The following is an 8572-nucleotide window of genomic DNA, read 5'->3' as shown; positions in this document are numbered from 1 at the left end:
CTATATAGAACAACCCTTTGGATTTCATGTAAAAGATAGAGAGAATCATGTCTACAGGCTAAAGAAGGCACTTTATGGCCTTAAGCAAGCACTAAGGGTTTGATATACAAGGATGGACACATACCTACAAATTTTGGTCTTCTCAAAGAGTTATGATGACCTGAATCTCTATATCAAGGTTGGGAAGGATGAGCTCATAATCATTCTTCTATATGTGGATGATCTTCTCATGACAGGTGTGGAAGGTCGTATTCAAGAGTGTAAAAATATTTTGGCAACATAATTCGATATGAAGGATCTAGGATGCACACCATTATTTGGTGTTGGAAGTTTGGAAAGTGTTAGTGTCGTATATTATAGTAGTCAGAAAACAAGTTTTGTCTTTCAAAACATTTTGACAAATGTGTAAAGGTTTTGCTAAGATCTTGTAGAGATCAAGCTATGGGTCCTAGTTTAGTATAAAATTTCATTATTGAATGTAATTATGTTGTGAAGGGTGATGAAAATGGTCATTAATTTCTAATTGTTCGAGTTAAGTAAGTCTAGGGTCAGGCCTCACCAAAAATCACGAGTGAGGTTATGGTGTCTTGTCTTATTGTCATTGGCACAAATTTGTAGGGTCAGGTTGGTCAGGGTTTAGAAGAAGTGACATTGTGTACTGCATTTTTCTGATATATTTTTTAGTGAATGAAAATATAGAGGTATGATTTTATAGTGATTCCTATGTTAGTTTCTATGGAGATGTGCTTCTTTATTTTGTAAGTTATCTTCTGTTATCAATCATGCTTTGAATGTGTGTCTTCTTGTTTAGATAAAAAAATATTTATCTCAGAATTCGCTTTAAAGGTGCTTTGATTAGTTTGCTAAACAATTTATGTTTTCTTCTTGAATGACATTAGAATTCATCCCATTGTTTGATGCTCTATATGTTATTTCCATCTTTCTTCTACTCACCCTCCTACAACGAATTTGACTGAAAAACTCCAAAAAGATTGCCTACCTTGCCCCTGTAGAAGATCCCTCTTTCTCTTCATCCTATCATTGAAAATGAATCAACTTATATGACCGTATTTCCCAATGGATCTATCTTCTCCCCTGCTAGCAAACCTTTAAAACCTATATTCCTCTTAGCACCATACCTAGCCTAAAACCTAAGTGACTAAAGATTTAGACTAAGAGAGCCCTCTTTGAAGTTGGAAGGGCTAGATTCCAACTTCTACGTGGTTTGTGGTTACCTTTGGGTTCCTCCCATCAGCTTGGAGGAATTATAGAGTGCTAACATAGTGGCATCATTGTCGGGGAACGAGAGTTAAAAACTTCCTTCAAAAAATATGCAATTAGAGATAAATCTAGTTCCCAGGGGTGAAAATGAACTAGAGATTGATAGGCTGAATAGTTACCTAGTTGTTTGTGGTTTTAGAATTAGTTGTAATCAATTTTGTAGGAAATCTTGCTTCAAGAAGAGTACACACTAGGCATCATCCATACCCTAATCCACTTGAGGTTTTGAACAATCCAAAGAAATTGTTTAGAAAAAAGAAGCCTGCAAAATAAATAGATACCAGTGTCATAAAACTATCCTTGTCCCTACCTGAAAAAGTTGAATCAGTGGACCACACTCAGTTGAATCGAAGTTTGAAGAAAGCCTATTCATATCTAAATAAAAAAATAGTTTTATAAAACCATTTTTTGATCAATCAAAGTTGCAACCCTTTATTCATTTTCAGAAAGAAGGTGTGTTAGAAGTAGATAAAGATATTTGGACACAATTTCATAAGTTATAACATCTTGTCAATAAGTTGAAGGAAGCTGCTACTAAGTCCTCCAAATTACAACATTCTATCCCAACTGTTTCTGCCCTAACATTTTCTACTCCATTGAACATCTCTTTGAGTTCGGCTCCCGCTGTTTCCATTGATCTTACTCTTTATTACTCATTAGTTGCTTAATTAGCAGTCCCCTTACCTTCCCTGTCTTCATTTCAGACCCCAACAGTCAATACAAGTCATACAGTCATGGATACCCATTATGCTCCATTGAATCTACAAGTCCCACTCCATGATTTGCCACAAAACTATGGTTAGATATTACCTCAATTTGATGGTGCAAGGGTTATTACAACACAACAACACCTTGATAAACTGAATTATTTGATAGACTTGGAAGAGGTGGACCATGAGGATGCTAGATTGAGGCTTTTTGCTCAGAGTTTTTCAGGAGAGGTCAAGAAATGGTTTAGAAGTCTACCAGCTACAAGTATCGCCAATTTCCAACAACTTGAACAAAGTTTCCATGCTAGATGGGAAGTCAAGAAGAATCCTTTGCAGATTTTGGCTGAGTATGACAATTTGAAGAGAGCTCTAAGGGAATCAATACATGATTTTTTAGCAAGATTTAATAAAGTATATAATTCAATACCAACTGAAATAAAACCCCCTCTAGGGTTAGCCTTGCTTTAATACCCAGATGGTTTTGATTTCAATCTTGCCTATCAACTTAGAGAAAGGAACCCAACTACTTTGGAGGAAATGCAGAAAAATGTTGTTACAGTGGAAGTGAATATGTTGAAAAAAAAGGCCAAAATGAAAGCTGAGGAAAGAGGAGTTAAAGAGGAGGCTTCATCTTCATCAGGTATCAAGTTGGATGTCATGGTGAAAACAGTGGAAAAGTTGGTGGAGAGATTGACATTAGAGAAAAAAAAGTTGTTGGTAGAGATCAACAGATCCCTCCTCTAGTAAGAAATCCAAATTTTCGGAGGCCTCAAGTGAAAATTAAGCAAAGAGAACACAGAAAACAAACAAATCAACATCAAATCAAACCTCTTTTCCAAGAGAATTTGCAGAGGAGGAAGAGAACAAAAGATCAGGATCATATTCATTTTTTTGGTGAAGAAGAGGAAAGAGTCTTTTTCATAAAAGAAGAGCATGATATGTTTTTTCAGTCACAAGAAGATATCATGCATATGGAATTAGAAGATTACAAGCAGGGATACCAAAATGCAATCATGGAGGTACAAATATAGTATAAATTGAGTAACATAAAGGTTCTATTAAATCCTCTAAAGAAAGGCCAAACTAATGCACCTACTTCTAGTAAGAAGAAAGGTGATCCTCTAAAAGAAATTCCTGAAAAGAGAGACTCAACCATCAAAGAGGTAGAGAAAGGTCCAACATATTTCAGTTTAGAAAGTGAGATATCGAAAATCAAAATTTCTATTCCATTTAATGAATTTATCAAGAATGATACATACAAAGGTCAAATTGTCAAATCACTAAAGATAAAAGATGCTTCATATACTGTTAACTTGAATGATGATCATCTTGAACTCCTATTTGGTCCAAAAGTTGATGGATATTCTCAAGATGGATATGTCCCACCTTTTTATGTCAGCTTGAATGTGCATGATCTGATTCTACACAATGCAATGCTAGACTTAGGTGCATCACATAATTTAATGCCAAAGGTGATTATGGATAATCTTGGATTTGACATCACAAGGCCATATAAAGATCTCTTTTCTTTTGATTCAAGTAAGGTGAAATGTTTGGGTTTGATCAAGGATTTGGTGGTCTATCTCACTCAGATCGCAGCAAAATTTTTAGTGATGGACATAATTGTTGCTGATATTCCTCCAAAATTTGGCATGCTTTTATCAAGGTCCTATTCTGCAAAGTTGAAGGGTACTCTCCAAATGGACATGTCTTATGCCACAATTGTTGTTTTTGGACAACCAAGGAGATTGTATAGAGAAAATTTGATGAAGTACATAGTAAGTGGAAAGGAAAGGCCTAATAACCATCCTATTTATTCAATGCATTCTGATATGGAATCTTTCATATTATATAATGATTATGTTTGGAGGAAGACAATCAAAACAAGGACAACATATCAGAGGAGAATGAAGGTGAATTGCAGGGAACAAAATAAGAAAATAAAGAAGATGATGATGGCATTTGGAACATGGACTTTGATGAAGCAGTTAGTAAAGAGGAGATGGTGTGTGGATAATGAGCCCAAAGGTGGACAAGTGAAGGTTATGTTCTTACAAATTAGCCTTTGACTACACAAACAATGTGGCCAAGTATGAAGCGCTGATTTTTGGATTGCACACTTTGAAAGATTTGGGAGCAAAGATGATTGTAGTTCATGGAGATTCATAGCTGGTTATCAATCAAATTAAAGGTGTGTATCAAACTAAACACCCTAGGTGTAGGAATGTCGTCCTTGAAATGCTACAATTATTTTCAGAATATGATTTATTTGTGATTCCTAGAGAATAGAATATGATAGATGGTGCATTGTACACCTCAACGAGTGTGTTTAAGATTACCATATATCCCAATAGGAAATATGAAATAGAAGTCAAACATAGGCCAATAGTCCTAGATAATGTGAAATATTGGCAAGTTTTCAAAGATGACAAGTAGCTTGATTTTTTTTTGGCAAATGACTGAGGAATTTTCCAATTTATGCATAGATGAAGAAAATTTTTTTAGTGAGGATGAAAAATAGGTCTTGGGTTCAAATTTAGATTATTTTGAGAATCAAATGACATATATGGATGTTATACAATTGAATAACAATACAATTCTAGAGGGTTAGTTCCTCTTAAGAAGTTATTTGACCAGAATGATGTAGCGAAGAATCCAAAAGTAGTTCCCACTAAAACTGAAGTAGAAGATTGCAATTTAGGGACATAACAACAACCTAATATTGTCAAGCTTTCAAATTCCTTAACTTCTGAAGACAAAGATAAATATCTTGATCTCATAAAAAAATATTTAGATGTTTTTGCATGGGGATATGAGGACCTCAAAGTATATGATAAGAGCACCATTAAACATACAATCCCAATTAAGGAGGATCAAAATTATTTCAAACAAAAGTTGAGAAGAACAAAGCCCTTGTTGTTGCTTGTTATTGAAAAGGAAGTCAGAAAAATGTTTGATGCAAAAATTATTGTTCCCCTAAGGTTTTTAAAATGGCTTTCCAATTTGGTCATTGTGAGGAAGAAAATGAGAGAGATAAGGCTTTGTGTAGATTTCAAAAACCTCAACAAGGTGTCTTTAAAAGATAATTATCCCTTGCCTAAGATGGACCATATACTGCAAAAAGGTGTTTGGATCAAGGAGGATGTTCATGCTTGACAGTTTCTCAGGATACAATCAGATCTTGGTGCATCCTGATGACTAGGAAAAACAAATTTCATCACTCCATGGGGTGCCTTCATGTATGCCAAAATGTCCTTTGGATCGATGAATGCAGGGTTCATGTTTCAAAGGGCAATGGATATTGCATTTGTTGATGAGAAGAATAAGTTTATTGTGGTTTATCTTAATGATTTTACTGTGTTTTTAAAATATGATTTTGATCATTTGCAACATTTAAGACAGGTTTTTGAGAAGTGCAGGAGGTATGGCATATCCCTAAATCCAAAGAAGTCAAATTTTTCAATGGAGGAGGGTAAATTGCTGGGACATATCGAAGGATGGCATCAAAATTGATCCAAACATGGTTGTTGCAATTCAGAAAATTGACATACCAAGAAATAAGAAGGAGGTGCAATCATTTTTGGGTAGAGTCAATTTTTTGAGAAGATTCATTCCTAACTTAGCATAAATTATTAGATTTTTGACTAACATGTTGAGTAAGGAAAGTGAAATGAAATGGACTATTGAAACAAATAAATAATTTGATGAGGTAAAGAAAGCCTTGGCTAGTGATCCTATTTTAGTTAGTCGAGATGATATTAAAGAATTCATTATTTTCTCTTTCGCATCTGAACACACAATTGCAGCAGTCCTTATGTAGAAAAATCAACAAAGGCAATGAGCAACCCATAACCTTCTTTAGTAGAGGTTTGAGATATTTTTCCCTTAAATATAATATTATGGAGAAGCAAACATATGCATTGGTTAAAGCTTTAAAAGATTTTAGAGTTTATGTGCTTCATTCACATGTGATTTCCTATGTTATGAATTTTGTTGTGAAGGATATTCTAACCCAACCTGATCACAAAGGTAGAAAAGGCAAATGGATAGCAGCCATTCTCGAGTATGATGTGGAGATTAAGCCTACTAAGTTGATAAAGGGTCAAGGATTGTCTAAGTTGATGACATATTCAAATTTGAGTGTATTGGACATAAATTTCATAGCAGGTTTGTCCGGTGATAGCAGTTTAGAGCCTTCTCAATAGGTATCTAAAAGTTTTATTTCCTTTCCATGGTATGCTGACATAGTTTATGTTTTACAACATTTAGAGGCTCCTCCAAGGATGACGAAAACAAAGGAAAGATTTCTGAAATTGAAGGCTGTAAAATTCTATATTTTGGATCAATTTTTGTATTAGAAAGATCTAGGAGGTGCATTTTTGAATTGTTTGTTGGAGGATGAGGCACAAAAGGTTATGGAAGAGTTTCAAAAAGGATATTATGGAGGCCACCATTTCTGGAAAGCCACAACAAACACGATTATGAGAGCTGGTTTTTACTGACCAACATTATTTGTTGATGTTTATAAAAGGGTATGAAGCTATCATGAATGCCAGACCTTTGAAGGAAAGACAAAGCTTTTACCCTTACCTTTGAAACCAATTGTAGTTGAAGCAACTTTCTAGCAATGGGGTTTGGATTTCATTGGGGAAATTCATCCATCATATTCAACCTAGCACAAATGGATTTTGACAGCCACATATTATTTTACAAATTGGATTGAAGCAATACCAAATAGGCAGGCAACAAATACAATCATCATATAGTTTCTAGCAAGTAATATTCTCTCGAGATTTGGTTGTCCTTGTAGAATATCACAGATAATTCTACTACTTTCAAGTCTAAGAAAATGGTTGAATTTTGTCACAAATATCATATTGTACTCAGTCACTCTACTACATATTATCCATAAGGTAATGGTTTCACCGAGTCTTCTAACAAGAGTTTGGTGAATATCATAAAGAAATCGTTGTGAGAAAATAAGAAAACATGGCACAAGAAGTTGATTTATGCATTGCGGGTTGATCAGGTAAATACTAAGAAGTCAATTGGTATGTCATCTTTCCAACTAGTGTATGGAACATATGTGGTTTTCCCTTATTCCTTGGGAACTCCAGTAATGAATTTGTTGCAGGAAGTAGATGCAAAACCAAATGACATGCAAAGGAGGATAAATCAGATGATTCAATTACAGAAAACAAGAGAGGAAGTGTATAAAAATACTCACGAAATTCAGGACAAAATTAAGAATATTTTTTATCGGAGGACAAAGGTTGAGGATTTTTAGGTTGGTGACTTGGTTTTGAAGTGGGATGATAGAAATTAAGACAAAGGTAAACATGGAAAATTTGAAAATCTTTGGAAGGGACCATTCAAGGTTGCAACATTCCATGGAAGTAATGCTTTCTTGCTGCAGGATTTGACAAGAGAGTTTCTTGCTAAAGCGTCTGTAAATGGAAGGTTCCTAAAAAATTATTTTACTTGAAATAAACTGATTTTGATCATTTCATTGTACATAGCCATCCAATTTTCAGTACTGCAAGTGTGGGTAGCTATCACAAGAATTTGAAGCCTGAAGAGAAGGCCCTACGATTTTGATGAGCTACTGTCATTTTTTTCAAAATGTAATAAGTATTGAGTCAGTTAGGTGTTGATTCAAAGAGTTAATAATATCCAATGGTTAGGCACATGGTCTACGATGTTCTTGGCACCTCACAAGGAGTATGCCATCCCCATTGGAGACAATGCTAGTGTCTTATATTACAGTAGTTAGAAAACAAGTTTTGTCTTTCAAATAATACTTTGACAAATGTGTAAAGGTTTTGCTATGATCTTGAGAGATCAAGCTATGGGTCCTAGTTTAGAATAAAATTTCATTATTTAGTGTAATTGTTGGGTCCCTATAATACTAGTGATTACCCCATTACTATTGTAGTTATACCCCTTATTTATATTGTTGTGCCCCTATTACCCCCATATTGTTATTTATGTGCCCCATAGAATCCCTCTATTGTTATTTTTGTGGCTTTATATTATTATTGTTAGGTCCGCTGGATTATATTGTGACTCCATAGACTCCTATATATAGAAAGGAGGTTTTGTCATTTGAATCATCCAAGAATTGTTCATTTATGTAATGTAAAGGAGGTTTCCCCCTCGAAGAGACTGAATTCTAAGGCGTTGATCTATCTTTTCTATCTTTTCTTGAGCTGGTTTCATAACATTTGGTATCAGAGCTTTGGATTCTAGGGTTTCGCTGCTCCAAACAGGTCATCGTGGAATTTTCACTATAACTTTTTTTCTGTGACGTTTCACAAGTCGCAAAAAAAACCCATTTGAGAAGAAATTGCGCTGAACCTTGGGTCCGAATTTCAAAGCTTTTCACGCGATATTTACGGAGTTATGATCTGAGGAAGTTGGTCTTTTTGTAGACTCCTGAATTACATTCAAAACAGGTGACCTAGGGAAAATCGTCATAACTTTCTCTCTGGGGATCGGATTGAAATTTCGTAAGAAGCTATAGAAAGAGGACGGACTGTAGTTTCTTGTATGCGAGTTTTAGATCCAAAGGTTGAAATAGT

This window comes from Pinus tabuliformis, chromosome 8 (genome assembly GCF_031772625.1).
Source record: "Pinus tabuliformis cultivar Carrire ecotype Pingquan chromosome 8, CPIR1, whole genome shotgun sequence".
NCBI lineage: Eukaryota > Viridiplantae > Streptophyta > Pinopsida > Pinales > Pinaceae > Pinus > Pinus tabuliformis.
Note: the sequence above shows the minus strand (reverse complement) of the source record.